At 46.2% G+C, this 20413-nt stretch overlaps 1 protein-coding gene across 4 annotated transcripts in view; it reads right to left on the bottom strand.

Moving 5' to 3' along the window:
- The window catches only part of CEPT1 (choline/ethanolamine phosphotransferase 1), a 244332-nt gene that overhangs the window by 93046 nt on the left and 130873 nt on the right, over positions 1 to 20413 (bottom strand). The window lies entirely within an intron of this gene.

Raw genomic sequence — 20413 nt, 5'->3', positions numbered from 1 at the left:
GGGTCTTCTTCACTAGGCCTTTTAGGAGTAAATCTTTCAGAGAAGTCCACACATTTTGCCAGCCTGTTCATGCACCCTTCAAATTCCCCCCTTGTCCATGAAGATGAGCCAGAGGGGGAAGTGCTCCTCCTGGGGGTCCCCTTGGCTATAATGCTGATATTGGTCAGCAAGAGTCCTAGATAAGGACTGGGGACTCCCAGTATAATCTTCCTGCCCTTCTGGGCGTGTAGACAGGTCTTTCGACTTGTCCCTGGGTTTACTGGCCGCCAAAACGATCTTCAAAAGACTCGCTTATGTTCGGCATTACTGGGAGGGGTTTAGACTGTTTAGATTTGTGTTGTAGATTTCAATGCAACCAGAGCTTTATGCGTCGGTGCACTCTTAGGAGGCATCTCAACGGCCTTGCGACTTTTGCTGCTGGCACCCTTGCCTGCAGAATGCGCGGACGCATGCCACCGACACGGTTGCGGGGAGGGCTGCCGATCGTGCGAATGGGCGGGTGCCGTCGAGAAATTGGACGTATCCGTTGGCGACTTGGACTGTTTCGACGGATCCATCGAGGCAGTACCGGGGGTTGTGTGCTTGCCTAGAGTATCGGGTGTGTCCCAGTCGCCGGCGTGTATATTCCACATAGCAGGAATATCATTGTGCCTGGTGGGGCTGGGGACGGACATCGTGGAGTGCAAGTGCTCCGATGAGAGGTCAATGGTACCCAGATCGGAGCCACGGCTGTCGCATAGATCCTCATCACTCTCAACAGCTGCGCGGCGGGGGGGGGAGCTACCTTCTGCCTGCAACATGGCGTAGGCCACCCACCGTTTCACTCGATGCTCCTGGATGGTCTTAGGACACAGGAGTTGGCAAGACACAGGACGCCTCATGGTGATGGCAAGGGAGACACTTATTGCACCGCCGGTGCTAGTCTTTCCAGGAGTATTTAAGGGCAAATTCATGGTGTCCTGTCTATAGTTCAGGTGTATTAAAGAAACGGCAAAACCAAAAGGGCAAACATCGGTGAACGAAAGACATTCTTGAAAAGAACAGAATCCCCCAGACCCCACTCACTACTGGATAGGCCGTCCAGAAGGCCCGGCCACGCGGTCAACTGCGTTGACCGGAGCACCAGCCGTCGACCTCTGTCCTTTGCCGTCTTCGGAGGTGGTCAGGAAGTAATCGAAGAGGGGACAAATATATAAACAACCCAGAGGTCAGGAATAAGTAGAAGCTCCGCATAAGGCGACCAGTTAGCTGGGCAGAAAAAAACAATCTGAGGGACCTGGACGTGTGAGGAATTTTGGGTACACTACACATCAGGGAAGGGTTTACAGGCATGCCCATGTCAACGTCCCCTTTCGATCCTCGAAAGACAAGATGCAATACTCTGCTGTTACCAATAGATGTCGGACTATATGCACAACATGTGATTCTAAGCAGATTCACAAGCATCAGAAATAAATCCTCTTAGTTTTAGCTACATGTCCAAATTTGCCTACAAGATGGTAGAACACAATGGTGGGTGGACTGCGAAAACACGACCAGGAGGTGCAGCATTTGGAACCTTCATCTGGCACACCTTATGCATCTTACTTTTCGGTGTGGTGACTGGTTCATCTTCAACTTTCATTCAATTGTGGCAAATGCTTGAAGAGCCATTCTTGCCCAAATCATTGTAGGCATGACTGGGCCTTGTCAGAGCATCTTCCTGTAGGAGAACCTGCAGGAACATCCACATTCATTACGGGATAAAGATTTACAACAGTCTGATGGCATTGCCCTTCTTAACAATGTAAGCTGCAGTGTATTCCCAGAACCCAAGCCCAGTAGTTGATCGATGGTGCATGGTGTCCAAGGAAGCAGAAACTTTCACTGTGGTTATCTTGGCTGTGCCAACTTAGCACATACTGAAACCAAAGTTCAGATTATATACTTGTCTGCACTGTCTACAATAACGCCAACCACACCTCAGTTTCCATCCATTATGCAGAAACCAGAACTTTGTCCACAAAGCACTTAATTGTTGAAGCAGGTTGGTCTACAGTGTTCAGTAGGCAACTTATTGAACTGTGACTGGAGACTATTTGAATGAAAATGTTCCCACCCTTACTACTCAAATTAATATAAAGCATTTTATTGTTGACAGCAGAGTTCCATGGATTTCGGCAGGATAACACATTGGACCTGTTCCTTTAAATATTTTATCAAATTAATCACTAAAATTCATACACCAATTGTCACATGAAACAGGTTATTAGGCTCAAAATGTTAGGTCATCAGTCTTGCAGTCTAAGTGACACCTAACCAGTTACAGTTAGTAACTTCGACTTTGCATTAGATTTTTTTTGAGAATACTCCAACCGATTTCAAATTTACATCGCATTTTGTTCCAACTGTGAATCTTTCCATCGAATCAGTTTGAATGTAGCATTAGTGTCGATTGGCTGGGTGCCTGGATCCAGAAGCTGAAGACAAGTCGACCACTAGAACAGAAGAACCAAAGATGATAACCAGACACAAGCAGCACCTTCAAGTAACTGATGAAGTCTGCAGAAGTGATCGCTGCTGCCCTGAACGTTTGCAAATCGACAGGGAATCTCCAAAGAGGACGACTTCCTCCCATTGACTGGTGGGCAAGAAGGGAGGGGAAAGGGTGGGGAGTGAGAAGTGGTTCATGTGACATAAGTAAATAGGTGGAAAAAGACAGGAGTGCCTGCAGTATTGTGCATATTGCGCCACTTTGCGGGTACCTAGACAGGCAAGTACTTTGTGTGGTGATTGGAGGAAGCTGTCATAATGGCCCGATAGTTTGTGCCGCAACCTGTTTGCGGCAACTTCTTTCCGTGGTGGCAGGTGAATTTCAGAAGGGGAGTGAATTGCACATGACATAGGTTGGGTGGGAGTGCCGGGGGGGGGGGGGGCTATGCTCTGCGGATGGATTGCAGTAGTTGGGCACATGGCATGCATGGGTGCATGAAGCAGCAGTGGGTCTGTTGAAGGATTAGACTATTGGGTGCATGGCCGAAGGCTGTAGACCATGCACTCAAGAGCCTGGGGCTTCAGCAAACCCACTGCAGCAATGCACGTTTGACTGCATCCGGTGGAGGGTGGTGCTTGCACAGTGTGGTGTGTGCAGATTGGTTGGCATAGGCCCAATATTGCGAACAGTATGTGGGTAGGTTGGCAGGGACAGTACTTGGTGAATAGAAGTGGGGTGAATGAAAGTGCACAGGGGTGCAGGATACAGTTTTCTTTCTATATTATGGTAACCGTTGCAATGTTTTGCTGCATAGCTCCATGGCGATGTGCAGGTTGGGTAGGAGTGCTTGTGGCAGTGGTGTGTATGTGGATTGTCGTAGTTAGTGACATGCATGGTGGCATTCCACTGCGGTTCAAGCCCTAGACTATTGGGTGCATGGCCGTAGGCCATGCACGCAAGAGCCTAGGGCTTGAGCACACCCACGGCAGTAATGCATTTTTTACTATGCATTAGAGTGTGGTGACTTGTACAGAATGGTTGTGGAGCACATTTTAGACGCAAAAGAGCAGAGAAGTGAGCTGCCATGTGTGTATGTTTGGTTTCGTAAGTGAGGACACTGTTAGAACACGGAAAGGTTTTTCCATGTGTGAAATATTGATTCGGACAAGCCTGTGGTAACTATGGCAAGTTTCCTTTTTTTCAAGTACTTATATTATTTATATGTGTTTGCAACACCTTGTCCCCAATCACTGAGACGGAACAGTGTTTTAAATTTATGTATTGACAACAAAAAAAAAAAACACACACGAGACACTTGGTGCGCTCCAAATTGGTGATTTCTTATTTATCATCAGTTGTTAATTGAACAAACTTGTATCTTTAGAGTTTTTCATTTCACCTTGTTCTGTATTATATCCATACACTTCCTAATTTCACTTTGCTCTGTATTGTGTTCATACAGAGTTTCAGTTTTACTTCACAATATTTTTTGTTTTGGAGTTCTGATGCTCAAACTTAAATTTCCTGAAGCTCTGTATTACGTTCATACAGGGTTTTCATTTTCCAACTGATGCCAATATATACAATATAACATTATTTCATCCTCTTGACTCCCTCAACACGTGTTTCTCAGACTGTTCATCAGGAGGGTTTTGTTTTTAATATAGCCTACCTTCGTAGCCTGTTCATGTACATTTAAGGGAACAAGAAAAAAAATACCAATTTGTTTACATTTGCAGTACCCTGTATACATCAAATTGTTATTGCATTCATTTGGCAGATAGATAGTGTGTACTTACTTCAAATGTGAGACATTCCATCAATGGATTATTATATTCACATTTTTGGTAACTTTAAATGCTGGTTATTTTGGCTTTTCTTACAAGCCGTTAAGCGCGCTGGTATTGGTTTAACTTCTTGAGAGAAAAAGGGGACACAAAGGCTCAATATAAAACAAGTTCGAAAGATGAGTCCCATTATTTTGGCATCCTCTATTTCTATCTTGGTTGTGCTAAAGGGATAGCATCCCGTTTACTTCTGTTTAAGTTTTAGATGATGGAATGTTGTTGTGCCTTGTTTTGGAATCCGATCGCGGTTGCTGATGCAGATAACCCAAAATGGCTGTGTATTTATATACTTAAGTACGCCGAAGCGTTATGACGTCATTGTGTGCCGTGATGTTCCTACGGCATGTACGTAATGACGTCACTGCGTGCGTTGTGCATGTAAATATCAATTATTCCATTTTGGATTATGGACTCTGGATGAATACAGGCCCAGTGAAATCAAAAACTGTAAAGAAACAAGTTTGTTCAATTACCAACTGATGAAAAATAAGAAATCACCAATTTGGAGCGCACCAAGTGTCTCTTGTTTTTTTTGTCAATACAGGTTTATCATGTGTGGTTGGAGATGGTGCAGTGAAAAGTCATGCATTGTGGGTACTGGGTAGTGATTGCGTACTGTCAGTATGGAAGAGGGTATGGTTGAAGTGCAGCGATAATGTGCTTTGTGCAGATTGCTTGGAGTATGGGCAATGCTGTCAACATGTTGTGGTTAGGTTGGCAGTGACAATACTTTGAGTGGAAGTAGGTAAGTCCATAGTATGTGAATGAAAGGGCGTACGGGTGCCGGAGACAGTGTAATGTTTGTAGATTATGGTAACTGTTGCATTTAGTATTTATTTGTATAGGGCTGCCAAAACCCTGGGGCATCTGGGCGCTGAAACTTACATGAGGATGCATAAATACAGGTTCAAATAATAGCAATACAAATAGATACAGTAAGTGGTGTGATGCAAAGAAAGCATGTTACTCAGACGAATATGTACAAATGGTGGCAGATAATATACAGTAATGACATTAAGTGACTAACAGTCTAATGTAGAGCTAAAATCTAATACACTGTATAGCTCCTTTGCGGTGCAAAGGTTGGGTCGGAGTGCTGGTGCCAGTGGTGCATATGTGCATAGTGGTAGTTGGTGACATGCTGACATGTATGGTGGCATTACGGTGCAGGGAATGTGTTCAAGGAGCACACCCACTGCAGCAATGCAGGTTTGACAGTGCATCAGGCACAGGGTGGTGATCTTTGGAGAATGGGTGCGGAGCACATTGTAGACGTGCTACAGCAGCACAAGTGAGTTGAAAAGCTTGTCTTGTGCATTCCATGGTTGTGGTGATAGTTCCAACATGCTACAGTATTTGGTGTACGGCAGGAGATGGTACAATGAGACGTTGTGCAGTGTGGCCACAGGTTGCCGTGTTTATATAATGGAGTATGTAAGAGGGTATGGTTGAAGTGCAGTTTATACGTGCTTGGTTACTCTGCTGTGAGCACATTTATTGAATTAGGCCCAATGTTGATGTTGTGCTCAGGTTGCCAGTGACACTACTTTGTGAATGGCAGTGGGTAGGGGTGGTGCAAGCTGTAGGTTTGTGGATTCTGCCAATTGTGACAAGTTTTTGTGAAAGGGTGTTTTATGGTGTGGGGGAGTTGGGTAGAAGTGCTGCTACGTATGGTGTGGGGGAGTTGGGTAGAAGTGCTGCTACATATGTTAGTTTGTGCATAATGTTAGCTGCCCACATGGTTGCATGCATGGATCCATAGTATTATGGTGGGTGTGGGCAAGGGATGCACGGTTGTGTGCATGGCCAAAAGTGTGCTTGGTGCGCCTCAGGATCTTTGTGGATGCTGCAATAGTGCATTCTTTAGCAGAGGTTTCTGGTGGAGGGGCTTTGGAATCAAATGGAACGTGCACCGCGAGTGTTTAACTGTAAATATGGAGTCTACAGAAATGATGGTGTGTAATTCAGAGTTTTTGTATGCGATTGCTGCGTGCAGGTTTGAAACTTTGACAGCACCCAATGAGGGAGTGCTGCAAAAATGCCAGTGCAAAGGGAAGACGTATTGTTTCTTCTTTACTGGGCCATGGCCCTCACTGTAGATGGGAAAGCGCACGTGCCACATCCTGCCATTAGGAGCATGGTGGCCATGGAAATGGAATTGTGGGAAATAGGAAATTAGGTCTTTAGCGTGTGGTTGACCGGAAGGGGGCAGTACCATTTCTTCCCAATACTGTGTCATGAGGTTGGTCGAGATGGAGACGCACGGTGCTCATCGTCTGCGATATCTTTGTGCGTCATCTGCACAGGTGTTGTGAGCAAAGGCGTTGCTGGTCATTTAGGGTTGAAAGGAGGGGACGCTTTCTGGGGCTGTCAGGGTGACTGCCGTTTCAGCAGGATGGTTCTACTTTGCAGATATGTGGCCTCCATCGCGAATGTAGACACTGTCATGGTGCACTTTGGAAGTCTACATTTGGGTTACATGTCGTTTGGACATTTAATCCGTCACCTGAAGAGGTTACTGAACACAGTGATGCAGATTTCTTTCCTACTGCCAAGGTCGTTTTCTCGTGCATAACACCAAGAGGCGTATGGGCCCATGCCAGTGTAATTTGTCCCCAGCCAAACGCCGCAAGGTGAGTTATTAACAGAAGCATGTGTGAATTTATGCAGACAGCTGGCATGTTCTCCACCAACTATGAGGTCACAAAATATGCAGTGGTTCCATAGAAATGGTATTTGAGCGTCATTGGCAATGCAGTTTTCTTTTACACTGTAAAAGAAGCATTGACAAGAATGTGGTAAAAATGTGAGGAGAGGCGAACGCATATAAAGAGAAAAAACAAAAATAGTTGCCTGCGAGCACGTTAAAAAAAAAAAACACCTTTATACATCTATGATGGAAGACCCAATCCCCTACCCAGCTGGATATTGCTTCCCTGACTATCAAAAAAGGTAGCAGATTCTGCGGTACTTTCAGGATTACATGTGCCACATCCTGGGTGGCCATATGGATGGAGAAATCGTGCATACTTTTACTGAACTTTGTAGTGGACTTGCTTTGGAATGGCACAACACTTACTGTAAATGAGTAACGGTACATTTGAAATGTTGTATAGGAGTGAGTGTTGGATGATGGCAGCTTTGATGCGATTGGTGGATGCGTGTGGGCATATTTACACGAAACTCAATGAGGTAGTGCTGCAGAGAAGATAGTGCAAGGGAAGAAGGTCTGCTCCAGCTTTACAGGGGTGTGGCTCTCACGGTACTTTGGGAAGTGCGCGTGCCAAAATGTGCCCTTCGCACCATGTTGCACAATTGACATGGCACTGTGGGGATTATCGAATCAGGTACTGTGGGTGTCTTTCACAGGAGGGGAGGTCAAACGGTTGTGCATTAAACTCTGCATTAAACTCTGCGTACTGAGGGTGGCTGACATGGCAAACCACATTGTGTTGACTGTAGGTGATCCCTTTGTTATAGATCTGCACAACTATGCCCTGAAAAGACACTGACGGTAATTTGGGTTTGGAAGGAGTGGCTGCATTGTGGAATGCTGTGTATGAGTGCAATTTCACCAATATGCATGCACTTTGCAAAGACCTGGCCACTTTTGCTACCGTCTATGTTATCATCCACTACGGAGGAATGCATAGGGGTTACGTGGCTTGCTTAGATTTGTTCTGTCGACTGAGGAGATTGCTGGATGTCGTGAAGACACTTTTTAAAGAGTATGGGCCACTGCTCATGGATGTTGTTCCGAGCCAGACACAGGATGGCATCTCATCAACAGAGGCATGTATACTTTGTTCCACTTGTGGAATGCTCTTCTGCAACAATGACCTTAGTTGTGGAAATGCAAAGTTTTTCCCAAGAAAATGACATTTTGTCGCCGCCCATTGGCAATGCAGTTTTGTTTGCCCGTCTACAGGATGCGGTAAAGAGTTTACTATAATGTGAGCACAAGAAAACAGAAAAGCAAATAAAAACGAAAAAAAAGGTGTTTCTCAAAAAAAAAAAAAACTCTAAGAGCCAGCCCTTACCATGAACTCCTCCTATCCTGGTTGGAATTTGTTCCCCCACGCCCGCAAGCAGCACGAAAGCCACATCCAGGGATTTTCAGGATGGCGATAATGGAAATGGGACTGTGGAGGCAAGGGATTGCGCAATAATGTTTCTGGCCGTGGTGTGTACGCAGAGGACTGTTGTACAGAACTGATACTGTTACATGGGGAGCTCTTCAATGTTATTGGTGGATGCGTGTGGAACTTACAGTACGCAATGACGGCGTGCTGGAAAGAAGATAGAAAGGGAAGAAGGAATATTTCTGCTTTATTGGGGCATGGCCCTCACAGTCTCTGGGGAAACATGTGAACATATTCCCGGTTTCAGCTTGCTACCCCGTGACATTGGGACAGTGAGGACCATCACACCTGCTGGTGTGTGTCACAGGAAGGCTGTTCTTAATTACATGTACAACGGACCATTGTGGTGCGTTTGTAAGCGTGTACTTTACGAAAAACACTCCCTACGTTCCTCAACACTGTACTTTGCTGCTGGCTCCGGATCGTGTCACTGAAATAAGGGCCCACGTGCAGCGTGGCTGCGGTCGCATGGTGACGTCGCCACTGCTCTCCTTTCGAACTGCTTTCCTGCGCTTTGGGAGGAATACGTTGTGCGCATGTGCATACCGTTGCTACTTCTATACTGAATAGAAAGGCACCATACATGTGCCGAGTATTTTGGGAGACGCTGGCTGTTTATAGGGTATAGCAGGTGGGATGTTCATCTGTATAGGTACCTGTAGGCCGTGGGTGGGTGCTGCAACCTAATTAACGCTTGTTTGCATATGCTGCAGAGTGGCAGTGTTACCAGGTCACAGAGGAACGACCAAATGTCCCCTCCCACATGTCATTTTAGGTGGAGGACAACATGAAGACATGCAGAGCATGCTGACATCATACGGATGTTTCCATCGTCATTGTGGATAGGCCATGCAACTGTGGTGTCCGTAGGACACCTACCTTTTCCTTAATTGCGGTCATTCCAATGAAGACACTGTGCTGCTGAGTGAGAACATTTCAACAAAAAAAAACATTACATATACACGCAACAACCTTTCACTGATTAACGTTTACTTGTACACATTCATACACACCATTAGGGAAGGGCTAGCATAACTTGATACTTAATGTGAGGAATTAGGGATTTCCTCAAGTTGTTTGTGAAGGCTGGTAGCCATTGAGGTATCACCTTCACGTCTCCCATCACACGGATGTTGAGGGGATGGCGCCCTTTGACATGGGGAAGGGGTACATGTGCAGGTCTGCTAGAGCAGTTACATTTTGTCAATACACCCTTGTACGCAACCTTTCAGCCGGCACAATTGCTCACCAATGTTTCCACTTGGGCTTCCAGCCTGTCCTTTTTGCTATAAATAGAGTTTTTCCTTTGCTATGGCCGTATGCTGTTGTGGACGGGTTGCCGCTTGTGCGGCCTTGCTTTCCTCTATATATTCTCTCAGAGAAAAGAAAATGTGTTTGCTGTACATATAGCAATATATATTACATAATGTACGCTTCACAGTACTGTGTGTACCAATGGGGTTAGTAGTGTAAGTCATTGCGTCATGAGGGGAATTTTGTTCCAGCCACTCTAAGGTGCTTGCCATTGCTCTGTAATAAAGGAGACATTATGCTTCTCTACTATTGTTTACTGCAGCACCTATGCAGTTAGCAGACAAACTTAATTGTGCTTACTACATTGTAGTGACGTTCTGGTCTTGATACTTTCCAGTCCATACTCTGAAAACACTTTAAAAAAGGGACGTTATGGTTAAGTTATGCTGCTTTTTAAAAAAAAAACGGTTGCCCTTACTGAAAACACTATGCTTAAGCTATGTTCTGGTTACAGTGCCCGACTAAAAACCCTATGAAATTCACTAACAAAAAATGTTGTTAAAGGGACGTTATGGTTAAGTTGCACTAGCAAAAACCTATGCAATTCAATGGAAAAACATTACAGGGACGTTATGGTTACAGGTAAAATTGAAAACACTGAAATTCACCAGTTATGGTAAGCTAAGCAACCATAATTCACGCCACCAGTGTGCACTGCAAGGACTAACGGCCACGACATCAAAGATGCCATCACAAATCTCATTGATGGACTGCCTGCACAGGTGAGCAGCTACTACCGCCAGTACTTCGGTGAACACAGTGGTCAGGAGCAGTGCTCCTCTACTTTTATTACGTTTTACTGTTCCTATACTTTTATTTTTAAAAAACTGTTCAGGACTGGTTTCTTTTTCCTTTTAAAATAAAAGTGTAGGAAACAGTTAAACTTGCAGTGAAGTGCACTGCAGGTTTTCTTAAAAAGCAGGCGCATTTGTTTGGGGGTTTGTATTGTGCGTGGGAGGAATGAGAACAAACGTCCTCTGAACGGAGAGGCAATGGAGGGGACCCCGGACTGGCAAGTCACTTTGATGTGGAGGCCGGAGAGCCTCTTTGAGTAGAGTTCCTGCCTCCAGCCTTGCCTCTGCGCTGTCCTCGCTGCCGATACTGGCTGTTGCCAGATGAGCCTTGCCTTTAGGACCATGGGGTGCCTCCAGCACCATATTGACCATGGGGCGATCAGAAGGACTAACCTCGAAAGGAACGAGAGTTTGAACCTCCCCGTTGTTGAAAAGGCGTGGCCGTAATCTGGTTGAGCGATTTCAGCGTCTCATGTTCTTTTTTTAGCCGTCTCCATCGACCGCCTTACCAAAAAAGTTGGACTCCTCTACAGGTTTATTGATCAGGAAGGCTCGAGTCTCATGTTTGAAGCTTGAGGTTTTTCAGCCAGGCATGCCTCTTGAGTAGAGTCCCTTCTGCTAGGGTGCGTCCCGCAGTGTCTAGTTTAATATAGTGTGTCACCTGTCTTCCCTCAGTGACGACCGCCCGCAGGTGTGATCGCGTGGGTTCAGGCACTTCTTGGAGCAGGCCCCATTGCACGTCACCAACTAGCGAGAAGGGTCGTTTTATTTGCGATCCTGGTTTAGTAGGCCGCAGATGTGGTAATACGATTACTGAGGGCATAGAGTTTTCGCAATTCTTGTACAGGGGATCCTCTGCCATGGACACTGGCACCCGTGCCCCCTTTCTGGCGATTGTAACAAACAAGTCTGGTGTAGCAAGATCTGGAGAGTGGCAAACAACTTCAACCTGAGGGTTGACTGCCCTTGTGAGGGACCGAGACAAAGAAGGAGCTAGGCTTTTGAGTTAAGAAGTGGAATAGCCAGACTAGTGGGAGGTTTTTCTTTAAGAATGTCCTCAACTCAGAGGCCTGGACAGTCTCCTGTGTAGTGACCTGAAAATGATCTGCGGCCCTCTTTAGGATGGCATTAAATAACGTTTGGTCATCCATTGGTGATGACTGCACCTCTGTTGAGGTGAAGGCGGAACTAGACAAAGAATGTCTGGGGTATATGTGGGGGAGAGCCAAGACCCCTGATCTGCTGGCTGATTTTGATCCCAGTCTGGGTTCTGGTCAGCTGTGTCCTGATCAAAAGGATTGTCCTTGTTCTGAATAATGAGTCCTCGTGAGCGAATAGGAAGCTAGGTGGAATGGGGCAGGAACATTCCTCCAAAAGTCTCTTGGGAGTGATGTATTTATCTGAGAAGTCTATGAATTGGGGTATCTTATCCATATAATTCTCAAATCTCTGCCTAGTCCACAGGGATGAAGCAGAGGGGCCTGGAGGAGGAAAAGGCTGTTCGAAGGGGGAGATTTACCCGATAAAGCCCTAGCAAGAGTTTGGGAGGGCTTCAGAGTAATCCTCTGTGAGGGGGGGGGTGCCCAGTGTTCTTCCGCTGCCGAAATAGCCGTGAGACTCTTACGTATTTTTGGCGTCTGAATGCTGGGTTTCGACGCGCCTGTAGGCGTCGTCGTTGACTCCGCCGAAGTCTTATGTAGTGTGCCTTTGGACGACTTGTCGGAAACAGTGTGCTTTTTTTGTGGGAATGCCCTTGTGAGAGGAACCCAGTCGCATGTCAAGAAGGTTGCAGAGGGTGCTGGACCGTGAGGTTCGGCAGGCACTGAAGTACTTGGAGGGACTGTTGGCTTTTGACGCTTTTCGACACGTCCATCGAGGAGGCCTTCGAGGTTGTTTGACGTAGGTGGTGCGTGTGTGCCTTGTCGTCGGGGTGTGAACTCCCCATAACAGAACCGGTGGTATGTGTGCCGCTCATCACCAGTTTAATCAGATGTGGAAACCATAGTTGTCTTGCCCACAGGGGAAATCAGGATTAGCGTGGCTTGCTCCTGGTGCATCTTGTGCACTATCATGCTGAGGAGTGGTGTTGGAGGGTGGGGAGATCAAAGCGTAAGCAAATTTCACTGACCAGTTCATCCACAGGGCGTTCCTCTTGGACTGAGGTTGGGGAAACGTGGATGCAAAGTCTGGGCATTGTGCATTAAGGTTCGTAGTGAAGAGGTCTAAAAAAAAGGATAACCCCCTGGGGAGCATATTTGTTTAGAATTGCTCTGTTGAGTTGCCACTCTTGCTCCTCCATAGAAGGTTTCTACGGAGTGTCTGCTAGAGCATCGAGTTCCCCTGGAGCGCGTTGAGACTAGGAAAATGTTCCACTTGGGCACCCACTTCCACTTTTTTGGGCGATAGCCTGGACAGACTTGCAGAGTGTATGCCTACCAGCTTGTTTATGTCAAACATGACAGTGGTGCTATCTGAGGATTTGCACTATGACCAGCTAGATGCAGTTGAAAAGCTTGTAGGGCTCTGAGAACTGCTAGTAGCTCCGAAAGTTTGATGTGGTTTTGGCCTGGTATGTGTCCACTGGCCATGCGCTGTCTGGTGAAGGTAATGGGCTCCCCATCCGGAGAGTGAGGCGTCTGTTAAGTATCGCTTGAACTGGTGGATTGTGAAAAGGGTTTACCTTTTAACACATTTTTTCTTGGACCACCAGCGAAGAGCTTGTACTAGGGTTAGTGAAAAACTGGATCGTTCCACTGACTACTTGCCCGAGACCATTGTTTCGCTAACCACTCCTTCATTGGGCGCATGCACAGTTGTGCGTGTGGAACTAGATAAATGCATGAAGCAATCCTCCCGAGCAGGCGCACTGCCTAGTATGCGGTATTTGGTGACCAAGTAGATAGTAAGGTATTTGCAACAGCATGTTCAAACTCTTTGTTTGAGGGGAAGACTAGTCCCTTCCTTGTTTTATGATTGCTCACAGAAATTGCTTTGTTTGGCTGGGGACAAGACATGATTCCTTCTCGGACATCAGCCAGTCGTCCAGATAAGGGTACACTAGAATTGATTCTCTGAGTAAGTGCACCGCTACTACTGCCAGTACTTTAGTGACTACCCTTGGCACTGAGGCTGTGCTGAAGGGGAGGACCCTGAACTGATAGCGTTGTGCTATTTTGAAGCTCAGGTATTCTCTGTGCGCTGGAAACACTGAAGTATGCATCTTTCATATTGTTGCCATGTAGCCCTTGTTTCAATAGGGGATTACCGCCTGCAAAGATGGCATGCAACATTTTTGTGGCTTGACATATGGGTTTGCTTGACACAGGTCTAGGAAACGGGCGCATTATGTCTTTCTTTGGCACAAGGAAGTAGGTTGAATAGATACCCTGGTTTGTCTGGTTTGCTGGGATGATTTCTATAAAGGTCTTTCCCCAGCAGTGCTCAGACCTCTTCTAGCAGTATACGTTCTTCCCGAGTCATCTTCCTTTGTCTTCACGGGTGAATGGATGGTCATTGTAGGAGCTCTATACAGTAACCGCCCGCCACGGTGGATAGTACCCAGGTCTAAGAGGGGATCCCCCTCGCATGATGGGGAAAATGAGACATGCGACCTACTGGAGGGGCATGGGAGGGGATCCAGAGCAGGGCGTCATTGTTTGGGGGGCCCTACCTCTGCTTCTAGACCTTCCGTAGCCCCTTTGAAAGTTCTGAGGAGAGGACAGTCCTTGCGAGGAACCCCAAGAAGCTTGGCCACCCTGACTATAATTAGAGGACCATTGTGAATTTTATCCCCGAGAACGCCTCGTGTTGAAAGCGCCTCTCTGCACAAAGTGTTTGTTCGATAGTGGGCTAAGGGATTTTAGTGCATTGTACTCGTCTTTTGCACTTTTAAGGGAGTCCTTGACTGCCTTACCAAAATAGGTCCTTTGGTTCAATTACCATATTGAGTAGGGTGGCTTGCATTTCTAGCTTGAAGCTAACCAGGCACGTCATTCAATAAAAGTGCCTTCTGCCATTATTCGGCTTGCATTATCGGCAGCATCCAGGTTATTCTTTAGGATGCAGTTGGCCACTTGCTTACCCTCCGCCACTGTTTAGGAGCTGCGATTTCAACGGCTCTGAGATGGTCTCAATTTGCTGAGTCCCACTTATGGCAATTGCAGCTAGCCAAGAGGGTGGTGTTAATGGCAATTCTTGCCTGGTAGGCAGCCGAGGAAGCCTATTTCTAGCCCAATGTACACATCTATTTACTCTCCTCATCTGCTCACTATTGCGGGCGAAGTTGATGAAGAGGCGATGGACTTTATGAATGCATCAAACATATCTACCTCCCCATTCCCCTGACGTTCTCTACATATGTTCTAATACTGGGGACTTGATCCAATTACACGTAGACAATACTCAAAATACCAACTCTGGTGAATGTAATCTCTCACTAGATCTTGGCCCTGCTCTTCAAGAAAAACAAACAATCCATCAGTCACCAGAAACCCAAGAGGGACTCCATCCACACTTTGTAGACAAATCACCTTCGTTCATCGCTCCTACTCAACCTCGCACAAGGCTTGAAGAACCTGTTCAGAATTCGGAATTCTTTATTAATAACTATCATTCCAAGTGGTTCTCATTTCCTGAAGCTCCTGCTCTTACCACCAACTTTGGTGCAATGAACACTGTTCTACTAACCATAGCAAAGTTATATGAAGTCCTTGATGCCAAAATGACTCGTCAAACACTACTTGAGCAATATTTCAAAAGATCAGTTCTTTAAGAGCCAGCTAGTAACTCCAACTATAATCAATCGTCACTCAAATCAAGCTGGTCTGAAAAGGGTCAAATCACTCTAGAGAGTATGATCGATACACCACATTTACAGGACTCGATTGTCCCAAGTGATACACAACTCCTAAGCCAGATGTCCAGTGAGCCGCAAACGAGCATTTCAAATGCCCGTCCAACAGCTAGTTCTTTCCAGTTCTCACTGCTTGAAAAAATAGATTACAACCGAGTGCCGAGAGTTCCTGGCCTGCACCGGATAAACATCAAGTGATAAACTATCATGATGAATAACACCTTATCCCTTGGTGGCCCATGTGAGAAGTCTTCTTGCCCTCAAAAGACTATTAATGGAGATTTCACTCCTTTGATAATACCGAACACTCTTAAGTCGCTCGCTCCCCCGTCAAACAAATCTGAGCCCACAAGAATCTCTGTACAGCCTTTTGCCACAGATCAAACTAAGACCGCAAAGTCGACTAGACCAGGTCGTCGCACTCAATCTAAGCCAAAAGTGCGCAAATTTGTCTAAATGTTTTTCAGGACTGGTGCTCCCACAAGTTGTTGCTGCTGAGACTAGCGCTCATGCCTTATAAACCCCTTGATGATCTGGTGGCACTAATAGCGAGAGCAACTTCACCAAGTGCCGCGATTAAAACCTCAAATCCTTCAGTTCACATACCCAATCTCAAGGGCAATTTTATGGCGGTCAAACCAGCTGATGGGAGTATCAATAATTGCCTCTACGTTTGGCACAGGTCAATCACTTACTCATCCGACCATTGCTGACATGACAGATTAAAGCCTCTATTGAAGCTTATATGACATATGCTCCTTCTACCAAGCAGACAGTACAAATCGCTCAAATGCCACCGGCTCTAACTTTTTCTGGCTCTAAACTACAAATTGCTAATCAAGGCGCTTCACGAATCCCAGAACGTGACCAACATTCCCATATCTGGGGAATTCATACACAGACCTTACATCTCAAAAAGAATAGGTTTACAACTGTAATATATCATCATCGAAAGAGACCAACTCAAAACACATTCACTCCCTTACCTTTGGGAGTGAGCTCTGCTCATAACTCCCTCAGCACAAGACCTGAGAGAGATTATAAAAACTTCAATTGATTCATACTTCATAGATTATCACGATGGCAATCAGTGCATGAATACCAACCAATGCGAGGCTTACCCAGATGCGAGTGCGTTGATAAAAGGACCGTCCAAGTCAGCCAATTCAATTATTCAGCAAGACGAAGCCCATACTGGTCAGAATCTTTCTTATAGGACACAACAAAATCAAGACCAACGACTGCCTCTCTCTAACCATTCTAATAGTACCAAAACAATCAATCGATCAAAGCCACACTGCTTGGTGCTAAAATGTTGCAAGGAACCTTACACCAAGTATGCACTCAACAGAGCGAGTATCTTGAATATTTGTAGTGATATTCCCAGCCTAGCAGCAATGTCTACAACCGACCTTAGCTTGTTAGAATTCACCAATGTAAATGAATTATCTGAGGCAAGGATCTATGTACAATCCCATCTAGTGGCCGAAATTCTATGGCAGGCAAGATCAGGCCTATGTGATTTGGGTTTTGTGTTATCACAAGAGCCAAATCTCAGCAAACTCTGTTGAAAAAACACAAGTCAGAACATATAAGCCTAACCAGAACGGGAGGCCATTGCCATCCATAAAGCAGTCATCTCATATTGAGATGGCACAAGCCTAGATCATAACATAATGAAGGCAGTGGTACATGCAGTCTTGTTTCTTGGAATACCAGGGGTCAAACATTTAATCAATTCCGTGAACAATGCTATGGCACACTTTGACCTTGTGTCACTACAGGAAACATGGCTCAGAGACTCCAATATGGGTGTCTCGCACCATTATTGTAACACCAGCCGTTCAGAATGTCAGGGGCTGCCCTAGTGGTGGACTCTTGCTAAGCATTATTTTTTCGGGCAAGCTTCTCCCCTCGCCGCCCTCTTACTTTCAAGCTGTGAAGCCGACTAGCAATGCTGGAACCATTGCTTTCATTAACATTTATCGGAGCAGGATGAACATATCAGCAGACACTTTTTTTGCTCAATTACTTTGGCTCTTGGATCTCTTGTTACAGGATCAGAGCATACTTTATACACTTGTGCAAGGTGACTTAAATCTGCACTTACTTCCAACTAACGCAACACATTTATGTTATGTACTGTACATTGCCCCAGATAGCCATGCCCCTCGAGAATAATCCCCATGTCCAGAACATCTTGGTCAATAGTGGCACTCGCTTGCGTTGGAATAGCTATAATTTGTACCAGTATAAACAATCTCTTACCAGAATCTTCAACCTTCCATTGAATGATTGCTTCAGTTATGTTGAATGCAGATCTTCAAGCAATCCACAATACCAGACTATTATTAGACACAAACATCGCCATCCATACAATCCTGTCTTACAACAAAAGAAAGCAGAGTTGCGAGGGGCCATTCACAACCTGAAATTTCTTCCAATAACTATCCGCACTACCATCAAAAAAGAACAGAAAGCAGCTAATTGATCCTGGTGGCAGGGACAGCGCTCCATCCAGTATCAGACTGATGGCGAAAAAATGCTCTGCCAAATTGTAACAAAATCCACGAGCGGCATGGGAATAGTTTCTTACCTGTAACTCCATTTCTCCAGCATTGGTATCTTTCATGGATTCACATGCTTAGAATATTCCCCGTCGACAGACTGGGAACCCTCGGTACGCTTGTAAAGCCGTTTCCCATAGGAAAACATTTGACACTTGTGTCCTATCTGTGTCGTTTTGAGCCCGTGCACACATGCCCCAGTAGGACGTAGCGGTATAAATGCCCCGCCCCCACAGCTCCCTTCAGATTTCGACCCCTCCAAAAGCAGAATGGGGTGAAACCTAGATATACAAGACCATTGCATTCCAGGGAGGCCGGCGGGCGCATGTGAATCCATAAAAGAACCAATGCTGGAGAAATGGAGTTACAGGTAAGAAACTATTCTTCTCCAGCATTGGATCTTTCATGGATTCACATGCTTAGAATAGACTGCACAGCAGTGATCCTGAGAAAGAGGAGGTGTGAATGCAACCCGGCACCCTTCTAAGCATATGTATAGTGAACCACACTTACGTAGGATGCCAATTTAAAATGCGCAACAGTATATATACACACACACGTCGAAATAAGCACAGACCCTTCTTGAAAAGGGCTTACCTTATTGAAACAGATGGCGTAAGACTGCTCTTCACATTTGCATTTCATCCGCATGCTGCCGTTCGAGGCAGTAGTGGCGGGTAAATGTGTGAGGCACCGACCATGCCGCCGCCTGGCAAATGTCAGCAGGATTCCTGCCCACAATGTCGACAAAGTTGCCCTTGTGGAATGAGCTCTCAGACCCCGCCCCCCTTGTAGCGGTTTTCCCGCTTTTGAATGACAGAAGGCAATCGTCAACAAGAACCATCGGGCCTTTCCCTGCTTTGAAATTGCTTTTCCTTTCGCCGAAAGACCATACGCAATGAAGAGTTGTTTCGTAGATCTAAGTTGCCGAGTCCGATGAAGGCCAAATTTTAGAGCTCTCTTGACGTCAAAGGTATGTAGGACTTTTTCCGCAGCCAATGAGGGGGTCGCGAAAAAGGTGGGCAGGACAATGGATGAGTGCTTATGATAAGCCGTAGGAACTTTTGGAATGAAACGAGGATTCGTTGACAGAACCACTTTGTTCTTAAAAAAACCTTAGGTACGTAGGGTCTATGACCAACGCTTGCAACTACGAGATCCGCCTAGCTGATGTTATAGCTATGAGAAAGGCCACTTTCCATGACAAGAACTTCATCGACGATGTGACCATTGGTTCAAAGGGTGGTTTCATTAACCCTGCTAGCACCATATTAAGGCACCACGTTGGTGGAAAACGTTTAACCGGAGATAACGTCCGGAACAAACCCCTCATGAAGTGTTTCACCAACCTGTCACTAAACAAGGGAGACTTCCCTCTCCTCGTGAACCTAGAGATGGCCGAAAGGTGTAACTATTGATGAAAAAGATAATCCGTTCTTCGCTAGGTGTAACAGATACGGCAGAAGCTGTTCCGGAGTGACCCTTAGAGGTTGCACTCCCGTCTGTCCTTGACACCACGTACAGAACCTTCTCCACTTACACTTGTACGACTTGTTGGTGGAAGGGGCTCGCGCTGCTTGCAGGATCCTCCGACAGTCTGACGAAATGCTCAAGGCACCAAATTTCAAAAAGTCAGGAGCCAAGCTGTGAGATTGAGACTGTCTGGATTGTGGTGCCACACTGTTCCCTTGTCCCGGGACAGGAGATTGGGAACCTTCGGGAAGTTATTGGTTGATCCACTGACAGGTGAAGCAGGTCGTAAAACCACAGCTGCCTCGGCCAACAAAGTGCCACTAGGATGACCCGGCACCTGTACCTGCGTATCCACTGCAGAGTTCTCCATATTAGAGGGAATGCGTGGAGGAACTTGTCTGTCCACGTGAAGGAGAGCGCTTCCCCCAAAGAGCCTTCCTGTGGCCACCTGCTGGCATACATTTCGCACTTCTTGTTCCTCTTTGTAGCGAAGAGATCCAGCGGAGGCCGTCCCCATTTCTCGAAGACCTTCGGCAACTGAATGCTGGCTATCTCCCATTCGTGAATTTGGTCCATATTTCTGCTGAGTGAGTCCGCTTGCTCGTTCCGTACACCCGGAAGATGACGAGTTACAATGGATATATCATGTTTCAGAGCCCAATGCCACACCTTCTGAGACTCGGTGGAAAGGGTTCTGGATTGCGTGCCCCCTTGCCTCAAGTAAAACATTGCTGTTGTGTTGTCCGTCAATATTCTCACTATGGACCCTCTGATGTGCTGCAGGAACGACTTCAGGGCCCAGCGCACTGCTCTCAGTTCCAGAACGTTGATGTGCAGGAGAGATTCCCTCCGAGACCAACGACCTTGAGTTTGTAGAGTGCCCATGTGTGCTCCCCAGCCTGTCAGGGACTTGTCCGTCACTATGGTTTGCCGAACCTCCGGCTCCTGTAG

This window comes from Ambystoma mexicanum, chromosome 13, assembly GCF_040938575.1.
Source record: "Ambystoma mexicanum isolate Mex_15411 chromosome 13, UKY_AmexF1_1, whole genome shotgun sequence".
In the NCBI taxonomy this organism is placed as follows: Eukaryota; Metazoa; Chordata; class Amphibia; order Caudata; family Ambystomatidae; genus Ambystoma; species Ambystoma mexicanum.
This window is presented reverse-complemented; position numbering and strand designations above follow the sequence as displayed.